Below are 24,772 nucleotides of genomic sequence, written 5' to 3'. Positions count from 1 at the left end.
TTACGGAAGCTTAAATATTTATAAATTTTCAAGTTGAGGATCTTGCTCGGTTATCGTTTTAAACAACTCCTGTCTATATTGATGTGGATGATGGACAGAAGAAGGTAAATTAATCATTGGAATTTATTCAGTGTGTTTTGATTTTCTTCAGTACCCGCTTCTAGAACCTGATAAGATGTCTGCTATTATAGGTCACTAATGAAGGGCTGCAGCAAGGCTATTGTGTTGTGCCAAGTGCCAAGAGATTTATTCTTTTGTATTCCTTCTTGAAGAGGAATCTCTCAAAGAAAGTGATGGTTTTCTTCTCTTCATGTAACTCAGTCAAGTTCCACTCTGAACGTCTCAGATACATTCATGTAGATTGCTTTGATATCCATGGAAAAGCAAAAGCAGCAGAGACGTACATCCACTTTTTTTGACTTCTGCAAAGCAGAGAAGGGCATCTTATTATGTACTGATGTTGCTGCTCGCGGTCTTGATATTCCTGCAGTGGTATGTTACTTTCTTTTGCTTGTTGGTGTTGAATATGGTATGCCAGCAATGATAGTCCTCAACCCCAAACAGAAAGAAAAAAATGAGGAAGGGATTTATAGCAGTTAAAAACTTTTGCACCTTTAGATGATAAATGAAATTAATTCTGCCAAGCATGCCATGGTGATGTCTGCTGTTAGTTGGCATTGCTGTGAAATTTTATTTTTCTATTTATTTCAGTTAACTCTGTATAAAACTGTTTACAAGCATCTAATTTACTACCATGAGATGTATGAAAAGGTTGCAAAAATTGTCTACAAGGAACACTGGAAAAGTACCAATTGTTATGACTGAACTATTTCATTTCAAGATGGAATCTATAATAGTTCATGTTGATTCACTTTCTTTATCTTCTCTACTAATAGGACTGGATTCTGCAGTATGATCCCCCAGATGAGCCCAAGGTGTTTAGCTTTTTTCCTTGGTTAAAACAGAACACATGAAATATCATATATACGTATATAATTCATCATGTTTAAAAATAATAGGACCCACAATAACACATGAAAGCAACATATATAGGTTGTAAATATAGTAGTCCTAAATGGTAATATTAAATTATTTCTCACTATTCCATGCCATTTTTTCTATAACAAATTCTCAGGTAGTGTTTGGTTCGTTTGGATGAGTGATAGGTCATTCCATTAAGAGACCAAGGAATGAACATCCCGTTACATTCTACTTTCATTCCAATAAAGCAAACATAGCATTAATTCTCCCAGATATATCGTTTTATCTTTTCATTTACTAGGTATGTAGTGTTTAGTTCACTAGAACGAAATAGAATGGAATGAAATGATCTTCCTCCTTTACCCTTCTTACAAAATGACTATTTCTTTACAATTTGTGAATGATGATTATGGTGGTGCTTCTAACTCACACGAGATCTTCTGTTTCTATTTTTTTTCAAACCTACTTTCTTTGATTCTAATCATGTGGTATAGATGAAGTTTGGAATAGAGAACTAGGAGATGAGCATAGTGGATCCTGTCTCCATGTGACATTAATTGCAATGCTACATCTATTGTTTTAGATGTTGATTCATTCCTGATGTGAAGGTGGATGACAAGTACCAATACTCAACTGAGGACAAAGATAATCGGGTTCACGGGTGGATATGCTTTGACCCGCCTGTGGGGTTCTGGCAAATCACACCCAGCAATGAGTTCCGAACCGGTGGACCCTTCAAACAAGACCTAACCTCCCATGTCAACCCAACAACCCTTGCTGTAAGTGACAACCCATACCCATTTTTACTTACAAATAATTACATGATCCATGTTGATTTCACTAATTTGTATTAATGCTTTTGGTGATTATCTCCAATTGATACATAATCTTGATCAAAATTGCATGTGTATTAGATTCTTGTCACTTCTCATTATGCCGGACCAGATCTTATAGTAAAATTTGAACCTGGTGACATATGGAAAAAAGGTTTTTGGTCCGGTTTTTATCTATCTTAATTCTGTACCGGATGAAAATAATGTGTAAGTGGTAGCACTGGACTCTTGTATGGGGCCATGTTCCACCTAGATGAATGCATTGCTGCTAACACTACATTTCATGCACTTTTCTATGAAAAGTTTCTGTGCTTACAGCATTTTTATTGATATAAATAACATAAATATAGGGAGTTTTTTTTTAAGGTGAATAAGAAATTTCTGCAATTTTTTCTTCAGATGAATATTGAGGTCCAGAGCTGGCCCTACAATTTCCCAGCATCACACTCCTTCCCACCTAAAATTTGTTCCACCTAAATTTTTTTTTAAAAAATTTTTCTGCAATTTTTTCTTCAGATGAATAAGATTGGTTCTTTGCTCAAGTAACCAGGTACACTTCTTCCATATATATGATGTCTATTTCTTTTCAGTCATTACACTCCTTCCCAAAAGGTTGAAAATTAATACATTCTTTAGACAATGTATGAGAATGTGTTTTGTTTGATACAATCTGCTTCACTGCTATATATATATTGATTCACGTATCACATGAAATGGTAAACTGTGTCCTGTTGCTAATGCTTCCTTTCTTTGCCTAGTACTTACATGGGTTAAAGGTGGTTATAGTAATTAGGGATGGCAAAAATCGATCTGGTTAACCGCCCGACCCTTCTCAACCCTAATGGGACGGGTTTGGAGTTTTTTTAGTATGATGAGTTGGGTTTTGGGTGGAATAAAGAATCAAATCGTGTTTGGTGCGGGTTTTGGGTGAGGAAGGATAACCCAATCTTCTTTTTTTTTTTTTTTGGTCACTCGTTACAACCAACAGTAGTCTAATCTAAGGGGAAGGGGAAAGGGGATCAACCCCACTGCCCCACATAGGGCTTGAACCCACAGCTTCCACCATGGAGATTGGAAAGCATATCACTGGGGCACAAGGTCTTGTAACCCAATTTGATTATATGTACTTTCACAGTATTCTATTTTTCTTTTTTTAATTAATGCATTATCATATAAAATGATCTTTAAATTTTCTTCACTTGTATTCATTGCATTATAAATCAATATTGATCAACGATTTATAAAATCACATTATTGGATTTGTTAATGTTTAAGAGGGTATTAATCATTTGGACTTGATGTTCTTACTACTACAGAATAGCTAGTTATAGTTACATGTCCAATTACTTACCAGTTCAATTGAATTGCAGGAAAATAGGTGATAACATATACAAAGGAACTACGTGGCAAATCAAATTCACACTTGAGAATGTAGATCAAAGTGAAATTATTGGTACCTAAAATTAAGACTCGCACTTGCATCTGTACATAACTCTGAATTGCAGGTACTATTTCCTCTAGCTAATCTATCTATGTTTGAACTAAACAATATATGGTTTAGACTGGCTTCTTTGTTTTGGTGAAAAAAAGTTTTTTGGAAAAAATTTCTCATTTTTTGGTGTTTGGTATGCCGAAAACGAAAGCTAATGGAAACTATTTTCTGTGATCAATGGAAAACAAGATTATTTGGGGAGAAGATATCTTTTATTTTTGAAATATTTGTACTTCTGAAATATGAAAAACGTTTTTCAAATTAAAGTCTCACGAATACCACTATGCTATTGCCGCCACCATCACCACCACCACCCTACCACCCCAACCATCACCACCACCACTGCTTCTAATACAACTAGTGGCACATTAGTTTCAAAATCGCAACCAAACATATGAAAAATGTTTTTTGCAGAAAAAATATATATATTTTTTAAAACGAAATATTTTGCTAAATCAATAATTTCAAGTTTTTTATGCATTAATTTCAGTGGTTTTCATTTTGTCTCCCCTTCCCACTACCAGAGCTGGTAATATTTTCTGGCATGTTCTAGCACAAAAGTTGTTTTGAAGTTATTTCCTGTACTCATGTCGGTTTTTGGAAAGTTATGTTATGATAACACGACTTTAAAAAAAGTTATACAAAAATTAGTTGAAGTTGTGTTTATCACTTCACAAAACAATATGAGTTGGAAAAATAAATTGAAAACGGGTATTTGGAAAATATGATTTGAAAGAAATCGCCCAAGGATGCTGCTTTGCATACTTGCTGCAGGTTTATTCCTTTGAGGAACATTCAAAGGGACTCTGCTTGATTGATGACCTGGCAAAAATTTTGAGCATGTCAAAACTCTCCACTGTTCTGGTGCCTAAAATTTGATTAGTATGATTCCATTATGGAGTTAACAATTTTTTTCTTTCATGTAACCTTTTCAAAATCTTCTGTTTTATCTGCTCTGTTTTTCTCTCTTGTTTCCTGCCCTATTCCCTCTTCTAATTTGATCTATATATGCTTTCCTCTATTTCAGCTCCTCATCTAGGAAAATTTCTCTTCCTCCACACACGATCTTAAAATCACGGACACGTGATACTACACAGATATGAAATTTCTAAAAATATAGGATACATCATGTGGGAATACGCAAAATATATAATTTTCAGTCACGAATTCAGTTTTTGGAATCTCAATTGCAAGCTGCAGGTGTGCCCGTTGATCCAGTTGTTGCACCCTCAAACCCATTACATAGACAACAGGTATTTTAATTATTTTTACTAGTTATTACTTTAAATTGCTTAGAGCTAATATACAACTTAAGCTTCTTATTGAATGATAGGTTGAGGATTCACTTAGTAGTCATCCCACTGTTCGGCCAATGTCACATCAACAACAATCTCATGCATTTTCATCCCAAGAGGTGAGCAATCATTTAATCAAAGCTTTTTTGACAAATACCATATCTTATTAATTACAATACTTGCTCTTATTAAATATAGGTTCACCTTTCAAAGAAAGAGAAAAAGAAGAACTAACAAGGTAAAAGTACCAACATCACTATTTTTTCATTTCTCACTTTTCTAAATTTATTAAGACATAGTGTGATTTGGTGTTGAAAATACAACTCAATTGCTTCATTAGATTATAGAATTCTTGAGTGATATTATAGTAAGTAGATCCTATATTAGCTTGGATTAGGCAGGCAAGGTCCCAAAAAAAGTCGTAGAATTCCACTGATTTTCCACAAGAACACAAGCCTTGACACCCCTAATTCAATGAGCTAACCACTCCCACCCCAAAAGAAATATTTTTTTATCTAATTCTGCCATTGCCTTGTGGTCGTGCTCTTTGAGTTCATGTCTTGAGATTCAAATTTCTGGTGCCCCATATTTAATCCCTTGCTTTACATTTTCCATATTTATAGCCAGAACCTCTGTTGATTTCAATATTCCCATTTTTAGGTTCTAATTATTAGGGGCCTAATTGGTGTAATTTTTATTTTCAATGTTTTCGTCAACAAAAATAAGTGGGAGCCCCTCTAGAGTCCAAGTCATCTCTTCGGTCCCTTACATACAAATTTGAGATCTCTTCTGCTACTAAACTGTGGGTTATTGTTTAACCAGTTGTCAACCCGGTTATTCCTCTGTTTAGTTCCATTCCAACAGGCATTACCACAGTGGTCAGCAAATGACTACTGTATGTTGACATAAATCAGATCCATGATCCAACGTATTGATTAAGCTCTCTGTTTCAGGATACAGATTCAATTTGCTCCTATTCCCCTTATATGTACATGAGTGATGAGCCTTGAAGAGTGGGCTTACCGTTTTGGCTGTTTACATATTGTACAAAAGGAAGAGTCATCCCATAGATTGCAGATTTTTGTAGACAGCCAAGGATCAAAAGAAGATGGCTTTGGCAGTAGGAATTGAATTAGATAAGCATTGTATGTGGAAGATTTTTTGTCGTACATTAAGTTTTTTGGGGGGTTTCTTTGATGTTATTGTAGGACTACTCAATTCTAGTACCTGTTTAATATTGATTGGTTAAAAAAAATGGAGTTATCTGATTGGTGTTGCTTTACTAGTTCTTAGTATGTTGACAGATTGGCAGCTCTGAAAAACAGGGTATAAACATAATCTTCCTCAATTTTATTGAATAGATTGCAATTGTTATTATTTCATTGAGCAAGTTAAGGGAGGTATTAAGATATGAGAAGTTGTATTGAGACTTGGAAGCAATTCTTTGTATAAGATCATATCAAGATGATGTTTCAAAAATGTTGACAGAGAGGTTGTAGTCAAAGGGGTGGGCAATCTGTTGAGCCATTAAGGAGGTTTCTAAGAGAGGGTAATTTGTGCAAACCCCACTCTGATGGGGGCTTACTGATCATGATCGTGTCGATGTTAAGTGAACTGAGGTTCATCAGAGAACTCCAATTGGAGACAATTCCTGTAGGGGATTTCCATACTTTCAGCACTTGAAGAGAACTGAGGTTGTATGGTAGGGCCTCGAGCTTTTTGTAGTCGTAGATAAGCAAGTCTCAGATTCGATGTGGTGAACCGGAACCAACCTTCCGGAAGGGATTCCATGTTTTCACAACCTCTTATGTCCACTAGGCTGAGATTTTTGAATTCATTATTGTTGCTGCTATGCATGGCATCTGGCAAGGATTTGAAGTTGTTACAAGCATTAATTCGAATCGATTTAAGAAATGGACGTAACCAGCTTATCTGATATTTCTCTCTTACAAATAGTCTTGCAATATTTCTATAATGTATTTTGAGTATTCTGCTTAGTTGTGCATTTGATTGTTTAAATGAACATAACCAGCTTATCTGATATTTCTCTCTTATTGTTTCTTACTAGGAGTACGATAACTCGTGACAAAGGTACAAGGGTTGGTGGAGCTTGGGGTTCAAGCAACAAATTCTTTTTGTTTTTTTTTTTGATGATTGTATATTCATGAATTTTTACAATCACAACTAGTTGATGCATGTTTGGTTGATGCAACAAACCACTAATTCATAACTAGTTTTTAATTTGATGCGGAACAGGTCATGTGGTTCTAATACTAGTTATTTTTGTTGTTTTTTCCTTCTCATTTGATCTTTATTGTTATTCAAGTTGAATGAGAATCAGTGGTGCTCTTGTTTGTTTGTTATTTATATGGAGTAGATTTGGTTTACTTTTATTCTAATTGTTACAGTTTAAATTTAAACAAGCAAAGAAATAAATTACCACAATTTCAAATTTAAAAAAAAAAAAAAATCTTCTACGGCGTTTTTAAATGCCACTAAAAATGTCAGCATGACGTCATATCTTACCGTTGGGTATTTTGAATTGGGAGATAATACCATTGGGTTTGAATATGAATTGGGGGATGATGGTTTGAATTAGCAGAATTAACGGCGTTTATGAAAACGCCATGTAAAGGTCTACAGGTGTGCCTACGTCACTAATGACGTCATGGTGGTGTGAGTAGGACATTTTGCGGCGTTTTTGTAAAATGCCGCCTATAGTAATATAGCGATGTTTCTAAAGCGCCATAAAGTTATAGCGACGGCCGCATCTTCGGCGTTTGGTGCTAAACGCCACAAAAGGATTTGAAGGCGGTTTTTAGAAACGCCGCTAAAACCTTGATTTCTAGCAGTGTGGCAAAGCTATGCCTTACAAGAAGTTTCGCCACCTGACACAAAACCAATTGGAAAAAGTAGAAGAGCTCAAAACTCTTAAGTTTCTTTGTATCAAAAAATGATTGGTTAAACTTGTGATACCTCTGCCGCTCTGTTTGGAATTCATTACATTCTCTTTCTTTTCAATTTTGTGAGTTTAGATACTTCTAACAGGATGTCATGTCCGTGTTTGACATTGACACATTTCCTAATACACATCCAAACACATCCTATTAGGTTTTAAATTTTGTAAGAACTAGACACGCTTCAGACATAAGGCTCTAGGTTGGTTTGGTTTGGACAACTAGGCGATATATATGTTCATAGCTTAGGCGGACATTGAAGCATATCTGATGTTTAAAGCCTAAAAGTTCCAATTTGTTTATGATTAGACTTTCTAAAAGAGATTAAGAAATTTTCAATTTATAGAGTGTGAAAAATGATTTCTTATAAACACACTTGTAATGTGAAAATGAAGAAATTATTATTGTCCACACATATATATAAAAGTATATATTTATTTATGTGTGTCTCTGGTGTGCATCTCCTAACTTTTTTGAGAAATGCGGTGTTAGTGCATCCATATTGCATCATATTTGTGTCTCATCCTTAGGAGTTCAAACTGACATGAGATGATGCAATATCTGAATTCAACTCTGAAGATGTAAAATTGTTAAAAAATGTAATTATGAAGAAGTGGAACTATATACGTTAGGGTGTTTCCTTAAATTTTTAGCATATCTTGCAATTATCTGCCATGATACTAAGCTTATTGTGAACATTTTGTCAAATTTTGTAGTTATTGAAGGAGACTTCTGCTCGTCAAATAGCAAAAACTGCTAGTCCTTTTAAACAACTTCATCATGCATTGCAATAGGTCAGTTGTTAAATTTAGGAATATTTTGAAAGAAATGCTTTTGATTATATTACTGTTCAATACAAAATTTTGAAGTACTTTTTGTATCGCACTGCTTTGTATATGTAGTGACATTTTTTTTTTGGCAATATGCGGTGTACTCCATGGGACAACTTACATTTTATGCTATAATGTGTTGTGTGATAATGTAGATAAATTTATTTATACGATGAATTATTTTTTACCTAAAATGACTGGACTTGGTGCTTAAATTGTTTGTTTATAAGTTACAAGTGAAGTGCTAGATTGCTTAGTACTTCAACGAGTGCATGTTAATGTGCTAAAGTGTGTTGAGGCTAACATGAGGTCTTCAGCACATCACTTGGCTTGCCTGAGGTGGCTTATAACATATCTTTCGAAGATATGTTGTCATCACATAGCTAGGCTTATATTAAAATAACAACCTGTGTCTACATATGTATAATGTATATGTTTTAGCTATTGCTTCACTATTATAACATATCTATAATTCAAAATACTTTTGGAGGCATTTTTTAGGCTTCCTATAAGGATTTGTGGTTTCTTGGCATTTGTTGTATCTTTATTTTCTTTTAAGGTATTTTAATGTCATATTTGATAGTTTTAGTTAACTTTTGTTGTAGACCTCTTATGATATCATTTTTAACAAAATGTCAATGGATTCCAGCCATCCTATTGTAGGTGTATCTATACTACACTCTCAGTATGTGGCAAGCTCCATGGGTGCCACGTCAGTGCCACCTCGGCATCATGATCTCCATGTGGCAGTCCTCTTGAGGCACCATGATGATCTCAAGCAGACAAATTTGGGGTTATATGCCTAGCCTAAGTGGGGGCATATATACCATTCAGTATGGATGCTCAGTCCATTAACGCGCTTGCCTTTCTAGCGCGTTTGTTGCCTTACCGCATCCACCGTCCGAGAGCTAAAGCAGCAAGTGAACAAGTCAAAGTAAGAAGAGCCCAATGCATAAGTTGCAACACTACGTGGTGGAGCCAAGCTTACCTGCTCGACCATAGCCTACTCGGCTGTTCAAGGTTGAGTTGAGTCGCGTTGAGTCATAGGTTGTTCAAGTTTGACTTGAAAACTTAACGAGTTTCAAAATGTGTTTAAGCTTGTTTTTTTAATTTTCAAGTCAATCTCAAACAAATTTTAATCAATCCAATCACTGGCCAAGCTTAAGTAACTTGATCTTTCATAATGCATATAATTGAGTCGTGTCTAGCAGGTAGATTGTTCAAGCTTGGTATGACAACTTAACGAGTTTTAAAATCTGTTTGAACTTTACTTGTTTACATAATGAGTCGATCTCAAACAAAATCTTTAATGAGCTGAACATGAGTAGCTTAGTTCGTTTTACATTCTTATGTCTACCTTGTGCACTTACCTGTTTAGTTGGGATCATTACTTATTACCATCATGGCCATCACTTGCCATCCTAGGCTGGGAGCAGGGCTTAGACATCAATTGCTTGGGATTGTTGGAGGATTGTGGATTGGATGCTAAGATCATGGGCTTGTTGAGGTTGCTCAACTTACTTCCTAAGAGAAGACTGTTAGGCAATCTTCACTGTATTTAAATTAATTAAATTCTGTTGTGTACTAAACAACAACCAGAATATAAAGAAATAAAGAAAAGGAGAGAATATGTTTGATTACAAAAATCAAACTTGAAATAAAAATACATAAATAAAACAGATTTTATTTTGTTACAAAAACAAAATTAAAATCTGAATAAATAAACAAATAAAAACAACACTGAAAGTAAATTAAATAACTTACTTGATTTAATTTCTTCGAATTATTTTTCTGATCAAGTCCAGTGTTTGACACTGTGTCCTTAAGACAGATTCGTCCTCTCCACGGTGCTTTCCGAATTTGGACGTCTATCTCCCAGGATGAAATGATCTACCACAAACAATAGCAGCACTACTAATTGTTTGCCTTACGAACACACTAAGTGTTTACACTCTTTCTTTCGGAAATAAAATGCAGCAAGATGAAGAATAGAATTAGCAGAGGTGAAATACGAAATTTCTGAATGCAAAACATCAAATGAGGGTGGTCCTATTTATAGATGTGAAGGTGGCCCTTGGTTTTGAATTGAACAGGTATGTGGCTCTTGGTTTTGAATCGAACAGGTATGATACCTGTTGGGTTTTGAATTTCAAACAGATTCAACAATTCAAACAGATAGCAATTACGGGAAGGGCCCTGTTTGGGTGTGCACTAATTCCAAACCAGTTTATTTCTGTTTGAAAAACGGGAAGGGCTCTGTTTGGATGAGCAATAAATCCAAATCCGTTTAATTCTGTTTGAAAACGGGAAGGGCCCTGTTTGGATGAACAAAAAATCCAAACCAATTTAATTTGAATTCTGGATTTTATTTTAATAAAAACAAAATTAAATTCAAATGTTTTTGACCCAAAAAGATTAGAAGCCCAACCCAACCACGCACCCGCGCCCAAGCCCAGCCCGCCCGGACGGACGGCGGCGCGCGTGTGGTGATTTTTGGGTCCAATGGGTCTAGCCCATTTTGCTCATAACCTCTCCCTCTAAAACACTTGGGTACCCCTTGGGGCACACCCCAAGTATCTCACCCTAAGCCTTATAAACCCTTTCAAAACTTCCCACCAAATCAATGTGGGACAAGCCAATTTACAACCTTAAGGAATTTCCACCAAAACTCCATTTCCATGGAGCACACTTTGGCTTCAATTTCCCATTCACTCGGTAATGGTTTTGAGCAACCAAATATACCACGTGAATCACAACGCGGCATAGAACGCGTTACCACTTTGACCCGAGTAAATCGACACTCGGGGCCCACCTAAAAAATAGACCGAACTTAGGAAAAAATTTTGGTTTTATCCAGAATTTTATAACCATTTCCAATAATCCCCCACATGAATGGAATTTGATGACAACGGAAATGCAACAATATGCAGACTTTAACGAAAGAGTATAAGTCGAAAATATCTTGCATCAGGATAGGTAGTTTTTGTGAGAACCCGAATATAAAAATTAAATAATTAAATAATAATTTTACAAATCTCAAATATTTTATTATGAATCTTTAAGTGCAAATTAAATATTATTAGAGGATCTTTTAATTAATTTTAAACCTAAAATAAATTTATGGTGAAAGTCATTGATTGAGAAGCAAGATTTATTATTAAAAAAAAAAAAAAATAGAGAAGAGGGTGTGACTTGAACTCTAGACTACAAAATTAATAAGTTAGACTCTTACCATTTGAATTGCTTGTAACTTATATATGTATTTTGTATATTTATCTATCTATTTGACCTAAGTGTGCCCACAACTAGTATAAAATAAAATAAACACAAACCCTAACTCTTGTTATAATTGTTTTCCACAACACTAGCAGCCCTAGCAGCCGTGGGTTTATGAAGAAAAGAGAGGGGTTTTTCAATCATCAAGATTATTGTTGTAGCCAAGAAGGAGAGCTTTGGATGTGTTGTGCTGTGTGGCTTCCTAGGTTTTCTTCTCTTCTTTCTTTGTTCTTTATCCTAATAATATTGTTATTTAATTCATTGATGGAGAGATTGTAGGTGTATGTATTTTGTATATATATATATATGCTGTTAAGAAATCTAAGGAGTTAAATTCATGTATAAAGAATCGGTGTGAATCTTAGTCCAAAAATTCTGCACATAATCGCTAACTTTAAAAATCAAGAAACCATATCAAACGGATGAATTTTAATCTGAAATTTTTACAGTAGATCAATTAAACATTGAATTGCATATCTGAATTTTTTCATAATTTTTGGGAGTCGAAATCCATATAAATTGAGGTATTCAAATCTGTCCAGGAAACTAGTCCGAAACAGTAAATTCGGGATTGTTGTTCTCTTTGGGTATAAATCCAAAAATTATCAAATTAGTGTCATTAGAACCGGTTACGAGTCTAGTTTCATACGTTTTTGGCCTTGCATTGATTGCTCGTATATATTAAGAGAACCGTCAATTTCTTTAAAGTGCTGCAGAAAACAACCTGTTTGGATATAATAAATTGTAGAAAATTATTTTGATAAGCAAATCAAGTGAAACCAATTGGGTTTGAAACTTAGGATATATTAGATTATATCTGGAGGTTATTGGAATTTTTCGAATAGCGTGGAGTGGGTTTTGTAATTTTCAAAGTTAGCGAATAGATTGGGAAAACTTGTTTAAAACACTGTTTCATCTTAAAGTTATTTTTAGTTAAGTTTCGATCGGAATCTATGTCTTGGGTGATTTTAGACCTTGAAGAATATGAACTTAGGTAATATTTAAGAGTAACGGTGAGTTGGGTTGAGCCGTGTTAGTGCGTTTTAGTTTGAGGTTACTTAGTTCCTATTTTTTTTTAGTATTTTTAAATTAGTTGTGACGCGTAGTTTTTATACTTGGTTCAGGCCACTAGTTGGACTTTTACACTCTATTCGAGGATTATATTATTGCGTTTCAGGTGAGTAGTTTCATGCTACATATTTTTATAAATGTTCCCTTACCCTGAACTGTTGGAAAATTAAATTGTTGTTTCATGATTAAACTGTTTTGATAAATTATTATATTATCAATTGAATCAAATTATTTCTGAAACATGTGTGAACTTGGCATACTGTAAACTATTTGTTTTAGTCTCATGTTTATAATGATGAACTACCATGTTTTGCAAAACTGATGTGTATTGATATTGGGACCAAGTGTGTATTTAGTCCAGGGAAATTATTCCACTGTGTGTGGTGACTCTGGCCACTAGGGAACAGATCCGGGTTGGGCCGTGATGACTCTAGTGCTCAACGATTGTAAGGAACAGACCTTTAAAAATAACTAGGTGACCTTCAATCGGATCGTCTTTGAGAAAAGGCCCAGGTGCCACCCTGAGGATGACTCTTAGTTCGGTATTGGATCCAACGGGGCTTATAGCCTGAGAAATGTGTGGCAAATTATTTGTTTTTCTTGGTACCCAGAAAATTATTGGTGTTCATGTTATAATCTGTTTTAAGTGGAAAATGCCGTTTATCATGTTCTTGCGAGACATGAGTATTTTAAGTGTTGATTTGTGGAACCTTCTTTTTGAAACAGATTATATTTACCAAACTGTATGCCAATCTAGTTTCTGTGATATATATCTTATTTTGGAATTGAACCCTGTTTTCAAAACTGTATTTACTATCCATGTTGCTACTCACTGAGCTATCAGCTGACTTAGTTTTTATCACTTCCAGGTGTTAGAAGGACTTAGAGTGGACTCATGGCGTAGCGGGGACTCAATTGCATGGACCTCTAGGGCATTCCTTTAGTTTAGAGTGTTATGTCAAGTTTGTGCATATTTATATTTATTCTTATCGAAGTTCATTTAGGATTATTTTTGATATGTGGGTTGTTTATATCCCATAAGTTTGGATGGCTTTTGATTACGGTTGATTTTGCCGTTTATAATTATGGCATGTCTGGATTGAGTTTTGGTTATTTATTATTGGACTATTGTTCAGTTGTTCAATGTGATTGGATTCGTGTTTAGGCTTACGTGTGCCTTGGGCTAAGTCCCTGTGGGCCACGGCCGGTCATGCCCGGATTTGGGGTGTGACAGTTTTCGGCTTTGAACCTTCCCTAGTGATAACCTATCGGACTTACTGGCTAACCAATGGACGCGATGCCTTGAATTGTTCAGCCGTTTGTGTAAGCCAAGACAATAGATTTCACACAAAATATCTTCTAACACATCGTGGTTCTCATTGTTGTGTTCATTTTGGCCTTGAACGCGCCTGGTTTTCATAAGTGTTTCTAGAGAATTTAGCCTTTGCATTCTCATAGAACCGGCCCCAGTTCAACACTCATATAGGTGATTCTTATTGTGAGTATCTCCTTATACTCGTCTTGATTTTATGCCTTAATCAAGATATAAGTAATCATTAAAAGCAAAGCTTATCCTTATACCCCTGCAGACAACATATGTTGCAGATATCACTCTCACCATAGGAATGGGTAGGAATTTTAATCCCTTGATGATTTCTGGCGAGCCATACATAACTTTAGTTGTTCCTTTGAACTTAGTTCTTGGGATCTCCAGTCATATAAGTAGGGTTACCATTATGACGACTCTTATGTAATAGGCTTTAATCCCATCCCCTTCGATGAACTATACACTAGCTCTTTTGTCAAACCTTTTGTTAACGGATCCGCAATATTCTCTTTAGATTTTATATAATCTATTGAGATTATTCCATTTGACAACAATTGCCTTACGGTATTATGTCGACGACGAATATGTCGTGACTTACCGTTATACATGTGATTCTGTGCCCTGCCTATTGCAGATTGACTATCACAATGAATGCAAATAGCTGGCACAGGTTTTGGCCACATTGGAATGTCTTTTAAGAAATGACGAAGCCATTCTGCTTCTTCACCTGCTTTGTCTAAAGCAATGAACTCGGATTCCATTGTGGATCGTGCGATGCAAGTTTGTTTCGTGGACTTCCAAGAAACAGCAGCGCCTCCTAGAGTAAAGACATATCCACTAGTGGATTTTGAATCTTTAGTATCCGATATCCAATTGGCATCACAATAACCTTCGAGTACTGCTGGATATCGCGTAAAGTTCAAACCATGATCACGAGTAAATCTTAGATATCTAAGAACTCGAATGATCGCTTTCCAATGGTCTTCTCCAGGGTTACTAGTGTACCTACTCAATTTACTGATAGCATAAGCTATATCAGGACGAGTACAATTCATTAGGTACATTAGGCTTCCAATGATTTGGGAGTATTTTAACTGAGACACTGCATCACCTTTATTTTTTGATAAATAAAGACTGATGTCTACAGGTGTTCTAGCTAAATTCAAATCATCCTTGATAAATTTATCAAGAATTTTCTCAATATAATGAGATTGAGATAATGCATATCCGTCAGATGTTTTAGTAATTTTCATTCCTAATATAACATCTGCGACCCCCATATCTTTCATATCAAATCTTTTGTTAAGCATCTGCTTAGTTGATTTGATCATGTTTTGACTGCTTCCAATGATAAGCATGTCATCCACATAAAGACAAACTATGACATATCCTTGGTCAGTGTTTTTAACATAGACGCATTTGTCACATTCGTTTATCTTAAACCCATTAGTAAGCATTGCATGATCAAATTTTTCATGCCATTGCTTAGGTGCTTGTTTTAATCCATAAAGGGATTTTACAAGTCGACAAACTTTCTTTTCTTGCCCTGATACTACAAACCCTTCGGGTTGTTCCATATAGATCTCTTCATTTAGATCACCGTTTAAGAAAGCTATCTTAACATCCATTTGATGTATTTCTAAATTAAACAACGCTGCTATAGCAATAAGCATGCGAATAGATGTTATTCTTGTCACAGGGGAATATGTGTCAAAATAATCCAGACCTTCCTTTTGTCTGTAACCTTTAACAACAAGTCTTGCTTTATACTTGTCAATTGAACCATCTGCTTTCATTTTTCTCTTGAATATCCATTTATATCCAAGAGGTTTAGAACCTGGTGGAAGATCCACCAATTCCCAAGTATGATTTTGCATAATGGATTCAATTTCATTATTAACAGTCTCTTTCCACAAAGGTGCTTCAGGACCTGTCATTGCTGCCTTAAAGCTTTGAGGTTCATTTTCTAACAAGTATGTCAGAAAATCTGGACCAAAGGATTTTGATGTTCTCGCTCTTTTACTTCGTCTTGGTTCATCATTAGTTAAATCCTGTTGGTCGAGACTATTACTAGTCTCTTGTGTTTGATTGTCATTAGTCTCTTGACTTTGTGTACAATCATAAGTTCTTTTCTGTGAACTTAATTCCTGTCCTTTCTTATAAGGAAAGACATGTTCAAAAAACACAGCATTCCTTGACTCTATAATAGTGTTCACATTTATATCAGGTATTTCTGATTTATAAGTCAGAAACCGATATGCACTACTATTCTGAGCATAACCAATAAACACACAATCTACTATTTTTGGTCCAATCTTAGTCTTTTTAGGAACAGGTACTTCAACTTTTGCCAAACACCCCCACACTTTTAAGTATTTGTAGGAAGGTGGTCGACCTTTCTACAATTCATAAGGAATGCTTTTGGTTTTCTTGTGGGGTATTCTATTAAGAACATAATTAGCAGACAATATTGCTTCCCCCCACAAGTTTTGTGGTAAACCTGAACTTAGTAACATGGCATTCATCATTTCTTTTAGGGTTCTATTCTTCCTTTCAGCAATTCCATTTTGCTGTGGAGAATAAGGGGCTGTAGTTTGGTGAATAATGCCATGTTGTGCACAAAATTCATTTAATGGTGCATCATATTCACCACCCCTATCACTTCTAACCATTTTAATGGTTTTTCCAAGTTGATTTTCAACTTCTGTTTTGTAGAGTTTAAACATTTCTAAAGCTTCATCTTTACTTCTAAGTAAATAAACATAACAATATCTTATGCAATCATCGATAAATGTTATGAAATACTTTTTGCCTCCTCTAGTTTGAATAAATTTTAAATCACATACATCAGTATGAATTAATTCTAGAGGTTCGGTTTTTCTTTCAACCGATTTAAATGGAGCCTTAGTTAGTTTCGCTTCTACACAAATTTCACATTTATGATTAGGATTAATTTCAAACTTTGGTATATGATCTAAACCAATTAATCTACGCAAAGCATCAAAATTCACATGTCCTAATCTACCATGCCATAAATTTGACTCAAGAATATAAACAAAAGATGTGTTATTCTTATTCATAGCAACTTTCGGTACAACTGTCATTACATTCAACTTAAAGAGACCATCACTCATGTATCCCTTACCAACATACATACCACTCTTTGTTAATACAAATTTATCAGACTCAAATACAAGCCTAAAACCATTTTTACTTAACAAAGACCCAGAAACTAAATTCTTCCGGATGTCAGGTACATGCAGTACGTTGTTGAGGGTCAGTTCTTTCCCTGATGTCATCTTCAAGATTACTTTCCCCTGTCCAGCCATAGTAGAAGTAGAAGAATTTCCCATGAAAAGTTGTTCACCATTTGCAGCCTCATTGTAGGTAGTGAACATCTTCTTGTCCGCACAAATGTGACGAGTTGCTCCAGTGTCAACCCACCACTCTTTGGGATTTCCAACCAAGTTAGCCTCAGACACCACAGCAGAAAGGTTGATGTCATTTACTCCGTCAGAGATGTAATCCAATTCTGTTACATTGGCCTGATTGGTGGTCTTCTTACTTGTACTTCCATGATTCTTTTTAGGGCGGCGGCAGTCAGAAGCTCGATGTCCAGTTTTGCCACAGTTATAGCATTTTCCTTTGAACTTCTTGCTACTATCGCCTTGTTTAGAACCATCTCCAGTAAACTTCCTCTTTTTGTTATGTGGTTTATGAACTTGTTCAACCACATTAGCCTTGGACTCAATGGGATTTTTTCCATTCCTCTTTTCAGCCTTTCGGTTATCTTCTTCAATTCTTAATCTTACAATCAATTCATCCATAGTCATCTCTTTGCGTTTATGTTTTAAATAATTTTTGAAATCTTTCCAAGCCGGTGGTAACTTTTCCACTAAAGCAGCGACTTGGAATGACTCGCTAAGAGACATACCTTCTGAATGAATATCATGCAAAATTATTTGAAAACTTTGAACTTGAGATATTACCGTTTGGGAGTCTACCATAACAAAGTCCAGAAATTTACCGACGACAAATTTCTTCGTGCCGGCATCTTCTGTCTTGTATTTCTTCTCCAAAGAATCCCATAATTCTTTTGCTGTTTTCAGAGGACTGTATACATTATACAGCATATTGTCAAGGCCATTTAGGATGTAGTTTCTGCACAGGAAATCTGAATGTTTCCAAGCATCTACAGCGGCAACAACTTGCTGATCACTTTCACCCTCTTTAAGTGCTGGAGTCTCTTCATGGAGAAACCGGGCCAAATTAAGAGTTGTAAGATAGAACAGCATCTTCTGCTGCCATCTCTTAAACTCGGTACCGTTAAATTTTTCCGATTTTTCTCCATGATTGATTGGTACATGAACATGGTTCTGGATAGGGACCGATGTAGGTGTAACAATAGGAGTACCATTGCCAGATGCAGTTTCAGTTGTAGTAGCCATAATCTCTGATTACAAAAATCAGAAAATATTAAAACACAAATTAATTTTCTAGTTACTAAAACCAGAAAATAATTATAACAACAAAATAATTTTATTTTCCTTGTTACTAAAACTAGAAAAATAAAATATCACAAGAATTTTCTGTAATGCCAAATAATATTCTGAATTGTTAATGACACCAGTATCGTACTACTAGTTGTTGTCAAAGAAAAGAGACAGTATATTACTACTATCTGTCAAATAGCATAAATCACTATTTGTTTTTCCAACCAGAATATTAATTTGAAAACACAGAAAATTAAATACAATGAAGATACCCAAAAAGGAATCTGTCTTAAGATTGTTAGGCAATCTTCACTGTATTTAAATTAATTAAATTCTGTTGTGTACTAAACAACAACCAGAATATAAAGAAATAAAGAAAAGGAGAGAATATGTTTGATTACAAAAATCAAACTTGAAATAAAAATATATAAATAAAATAGATTTTATTTTGTTACAAAAACAAAATTAAAATCTGAATAAATAAACAAATAAAAACAACACTGAAAGTAAATTAAATAACTTACTTGATTAAATTTCTTCGAATTATTTTTCTGATCAAGTCCAGTGTTTGACACTGTGTCCTTAAGATAGATTCGTCCTCTCCACGGTGCTTTCAGAATTTGGACGTCTATCTCCCAGGATGAAATGATCTACCACAAACAATAGCAGCACTACTAATTGTTTGCCTTACGAACACACTAAGTGTTTACACTCTTTCTTTCGGAAATAAAATGCAGCAAGATGAAGAATAGAATTAGCAGAGGTGAAATACGAAATTTCTGAATGCAAAACATCAAATGAGGGTGGTCCTATTTATAGATGTGAAGGTGGCCCTTGGTTTTGAATTGAACAGGTATGTGGCTCTTGGTTTTGAATTGAACAGGTATGATACCTGTTGGGTTTTGAATTTCAAACAGATTCAACAATTCAAACAGATAGCAATTACGGGAAGGGCCCTGTTTGGGTGTGCACTAATTCCAAACCAGTTTATTTCTGTTTGAAAAACGGGAAGGGCTCTGTTTGGATGAGCAATAAATCCAAATCCGTTTAATTCTGTTTGAAAACGGGAAGGGCCCAGTTTGGATGAACAAAAAATCCAAACCAATTTAATTTGAATTCTGGATTTTATTTTAATAAAAATAAAATTAAATTCAAATGTTTTTGGCCCAAAAAGATTAGAAGCCTAACCCAACCACACACCACGCACCCGAGCCCAAGCCCAAGCCCATTTTGCCCATAACCTCTCCCTCTAAAACACTTGGGTACCCCTTGGGGCACACCCCAAGTATCTCACCCTAAGCCTTATAAACCCTTTCAAAACTTCCCACCAAATCAATGTGGGACAAGCCAATTTACAACCTTAAGGAATTTCCACCAAAACTCCATTTCCATGGAGCACACTTTGGCTTCAATTTCCCATTCACTCGGTAATGGTTTTGAGCAACCAAATATACCACGTGAATCACAACGCGGCATAGAACGCGTTACCACTTTGACCCGAGTAAATCGACACTCGGGGCCCACCTAAAAAATAGACCGAACTTAGGAAAAAATTCTGGTTTTATCCAGAATTTTATAACCATTTCCAACAAAGACTACTCCTGACCAGTCTCAGAGAGAGGGACATTGACCCAACACCTGAAGAGAGATATCATACTTACCACCACACGTGTCATGCTATGATACACCTTCTGATGCATCATACCTACCTCTGCAGCTTCCATGATACAGCCTCAAAAGTTTGAATCATAGGACACAATGATAGGCCTAATACTTCCGCTTTGTCGAACCAAGGAGAGTTGACAACCTGTCCATTAGTGAGTTGGCCTCCACCGGTCTTGGTGTTTCACTAGGGAGTATCAATGCATGTAGAACACAAGCACAAATTTGGCTATCATCTTCCATAGCTCCGGTGATTGAGGGCTCTGACTGTCACCCTCTCTCAATCTAAGGCTTCCTTGGTTCTCTCATTCGCTACCTCCAATGAGCTGTGGGCATTGAAGTGTTAGTCGTCTTCCCAGAGGTCCATGACCAACCGCCGCACATACCTAATACCTACAACATACTCTATTGAAGTGTCTGACCCGATACCTCAAGCGAAGAGCTAACCTCTCGGCCGTCCATCACTAAGTAACTCCGCTTATTACCTAAGAGTGTATTGCAGCAGAACCAATAGCTCCTTGTTGACTTTCTGCTGGAAGCACAAAGAGGAGTCATCACTAAGTAACTTCGCTTATTGCCTAAGAGTGTATTGTAGCAGAACTAATAGCTCCTTATTGACTCTTTGCTGGCAGCACAAAGAGGAGCCATTCTTCCCTCCTTCCTTCATCATCCCAAAATGTCGCACCATCTCTGACCATCTCAAATGTCAAACCCTCTCCTCAAACTAACTTGCAGGCCTCTACAACAGGAGAGTAGCCTGTTGGCCCCCTCCATTGGCCTCAATTTTAAATGAAGCTTATGTACCTCAGACGGTTCTTGTTGCGGGAACTTTTATTGTGATGGCTTCAACACATCCTCCACCTCCTCTTGCTGAGCAACCTCTTACACTTAACATGGCAGAGGAGCACATACTGATCCTCTTTCAGATGAGCTAGGGATATCTCCCTATTTCACACGAACTGGACCGTCCTCCTTTCCCACTTGGATATGTCCCTGGACTTTGACTGTAATCATTTGCAACACTGTAAAGTGTGATTCATTTCATTTAGAACCTAGATGATTCACAATCAAGGTTCTAAATCGCGGTATCGGGTAGCGTAACGGTATCGATCGCGGAGTATCGATATCGGTAGTATCGGTCGGTACGTATCAGGAATCAGGCGTCGCAGCGGTGAAATTTTAAAAATCATTTTACAAGTTTTCAACTTTTTCTTTACTGTACCGGTCCGAACTGGTGCATATCGGTCCGTTGAGGCTTGTGTAACGGCTTGTGTAACGGTTGCAGGCCGATACGTACCAAGACTTGGCCGATACTCTTGCGATTTTCAATCTCAACGGTATACCGGCCTGTATCCGTCGCGGCACCCCATTTTTCCGATACGTATCGGCCGATACGTAGCGTATCGGCCGATATTTAGAACTATGCTTGTCACACCCCAAATTCGAGCATGACCGGCAGTGGCCCACAAGGACTTAGCCCAAGGCACACGTAAGCCTAAACATGAGCCCAAAACCATAAAGAATAAATGTGATGATAGCTCAGAAATAAATAAATCAACACTCAATCCAGTGACATACCACAAGTGAAAAACAAGTCATAACCAACTTCCTAAAAATATATATATATATACTAAATGGGACACAAACCGCCCACAAAATAAAATAATTCTAAATAAAATCCAACCACAATGTATGCACAAAACTCGACAAAGCAACCTAAAACAAATTAAATAAATGCCCTAGAGGTCCATGCAATTGAGTACCCGCTACGCCATGAGTCCACTCTAAGTCTTTCTAACACCTGGAAATGGTAAACAACTAAGTCAGCTGATAGCTCAGTGAGTAGCAACATGGATAATAAATACAGTTTTGAAAACATGGTTCAATTCCAAAATAAGATATATATCACAGAAACTAGATTGGCATACAGTTTGGTAAATACAATCTGTTTCAAAAAGAAGGTTTCACAGTTCAACACTTAAAATACTCATGTCTCGCAAGAACATGATAAACGACATTTTCCACTTAAAACAGATTATAACATGAACACCAATAATTTTCTGGGTACCAAGAAAAACAAATAATATGCCACACAGTTCTCAAGGCTATAAGCCCCGTTGGATCCAATACCGAACTAAGAGTCATCCTCAGGGTGGCACCTGGGCCTTTTCTCAAAGACGATCCAATTGAAGGTCACCTAGCTTTTTTTTTAAGGTCTTTTCCTTACAATCGTTGAGCACTAGAGTCATCACGGCCCAACCCGGATCTGTTCCCTAGTGGCCAGAGTTACCACACACAGTGGAATAATTTCCCTAGACTGAATACACACATGGTCCCAATAATCAATACACATCAGTTTCGTAAAACATGGTAATTCATCATTATAAACATGAGACCAAAACAAATAGTTTACAGTATGCCAAGTTCACACATGTTTCAGAAATAATTTGATTCCATTGATAATATAATAATTTATCAAAACAGTTTAGTCATGAAACAACAATTTAATTTTCCAACAGTTCAGGGTAGGGGAACATTTATAAAAATATGTAGCATGAAACTACTCACTTGAAACCGAAATAATATAATCATCGAATAGAGTATAAAAGTCCAACTAGTGCCCTGAACCAAGTATGAAAACTACACGTCACTACTAATTTAAAAAATACTAAAGAATAAGAACTAAGTAACCCCAAACTAAAGCGCACTAACATGGCTCAACCCAACTCACCGTTACTCTTAAATATTACCTAAGTTCATGTTCTTCAAGGTCTAAAATCACCCAAGACATGGGTTCAAATCGAAACTTAACTAAAAATAACTTTAAGATAAAGCAGAGTTTTAAACAAGTTTTCTCAATCTATTCGCTAACTTTGAAAATTACAAAACCTACTCCACGAAATTCGAAAAATTTTAAAAACCTCCAGATATCAACTAATATATCCTAAGTTTCAAACCCAATTGGTTTCACTTGATTTGCTTATCAAAATAATTATCTACAATTTATTATATCCAAACAGGTTGTTTTCTGCAGCACTTTAAAGAAATTGACGGTTCTCTTAGTATACATGAGCAATCAATGCAAGGTTAAAAATTCAAGAAACTAGACTCGTAACCGGTTCTAATGACGCTGATTTGATAATTTTTGGATTTATACCCAAAGAGAAAAGCACTTCCGAATTTACTGTTAAAAACCAGTTTTCTGGACAGATTTAAACACATCAGTTTATATGGATTTTGACTCCAAAAAATTATGAAAAAATTCAGATATGCAATTCAACATGTAATTAATCTACTGTAAAAATTTCAGATTAAAATTCATCCGTTTACTATGGTTTCTTGATTTTTAAAATTTGTGACTCTATACAAAATTTTTAGACTACAATCTACACCCTCTACGTTGCACTCTCACAATCCGACCCATTACCACCCAAACACACCTTCAGCCCTTCACCTTACCAAGGCCATACATGCTAGCCTCCAAATAACCTCTGCACACAAGCCATACACTATACCCAAAACAGTACTCAAGAATACCCAAAACAGTGGCACATCACAATGAAGAAAGAAGGGGAAAAAAATGTAAAAGAAGAGACAAAACAATTAAAACATTAGTCTACCTTGAAGAATTTGCTTTAGATTCAGATGATTCCTAGAGACACCCAACGTAGCTTCTCTTCCCCTCTCTCATTTCTTTCTCTCACGGCTGCTATGTGTTGAAAGTTTTGTGGAAAAAAAAAATTATAATAAGGGTTAGGGCTTTTGTTAGGAAAACTAGGGTTTTTTTTTTTATATCTAAACAAAAGGTTTTAAATTATTATCCCTTTATATTATTTTAATTTCTCTCTCCATTAAAATACAAATATTATTAGATCAAAATATGCTTACTAATTTGGCACTTAAATTTATTTATTTATTTAAATAATAAATCTTACTTCTAAATTAAAGACTTTCACCATAAATTTATTTTAGGTTTTAAAATTAATTAAAAGACCTTCCAAATATTTAATTTGCACTTTAGGATTCACCACCAAAATATTTTAAGATTGTAATATTATTATTATTTACTTAATTTTTATATTCGGATTCTCACAATGCTCACAATAAATGATTATGCATGACACATATATCAATAAATGTTGCCTCTGGAAGGCATCTCTTTTCCAGTTGGGATCTAAGTAGAATTGATCATCTTGACTCACTTCTCTAACTCTAATGGTGCATGCATGCACGTTTTGTCTTTCCATCCATGCTTGACGGCTTTCATTTGTTAGAAAGTGACTTTTTTTGTGGTTGTTAGACAGGGTTGTGATGTGTCAGTTAAGGAGCTAGACAGTCTCTAGACTCTGCTTGAAGAGAAAAAGAGAAAAATAGAACAAGAAGAAGCTGAGACAAATATGCAGATTCTCCTAGACTTTTTGCATTGCCTAAGGAAGCAAAAGCTTGAAGAGCTCAATGAGGTTCTTGTACTTGACTCACTTTCCGGCTTTCTTATATTTTCCTGTACAAGCTTGTAATGATGAAAATATATACATATATATGTTTTTTGTTGTAT

The 24,772-nt window shown here is 35.7% G+C and overlaps 1 pseudogene across 1 annotated transcript; it reads left to right on the top strand.

Moving 5' to 3' along the window:
- Positions 1 to 62: 62 nt before the first annotated feature.
- Positions 63 to 24,677, top strand: LOC114279469 (DEAD-box ATP-dependent RNA helicase 27-like; annotated as a pseudogene). Its single transcript, XR_014341282.1, has 12 exons — positions 63 to 104; positions 192 to 492; positions 897 to 935; positions 1,590 to 1,760; positions 2,214 to 2,364; positions 3,185 to 3,319; positions 4,507 to 4,559; positions 4,640 to 4,720; positions 4,800 to 4,839; positions 6,670 to 6,692; positions 8,275 to 8,352; positions 24,522 to 24,677. The product of XR_014341282.1 is annotated as a DEAD-box ATP-dependent RNA helicase 27-like (transcript).
- Positions 24,678 to 24,772: the final 95 nt, after the last annotated feature.

This window comes from Camellia sinensis, chromosome 9 (genome assembly GCF_055761805.1).
Source record: "Camellia sinensis isolate YWXY chromosome 9, ASM5576180v1, whole genome shotgun sequence".
NCBI lineage: Eukaryota > Viridiplantae > Streptophyta > Magnoliopsida > Ericales > Theaceae > Camellia > Camellia sinensis.
This window is presented reverse-complemented; position numbering and strand designations above follow the sequence as displayed.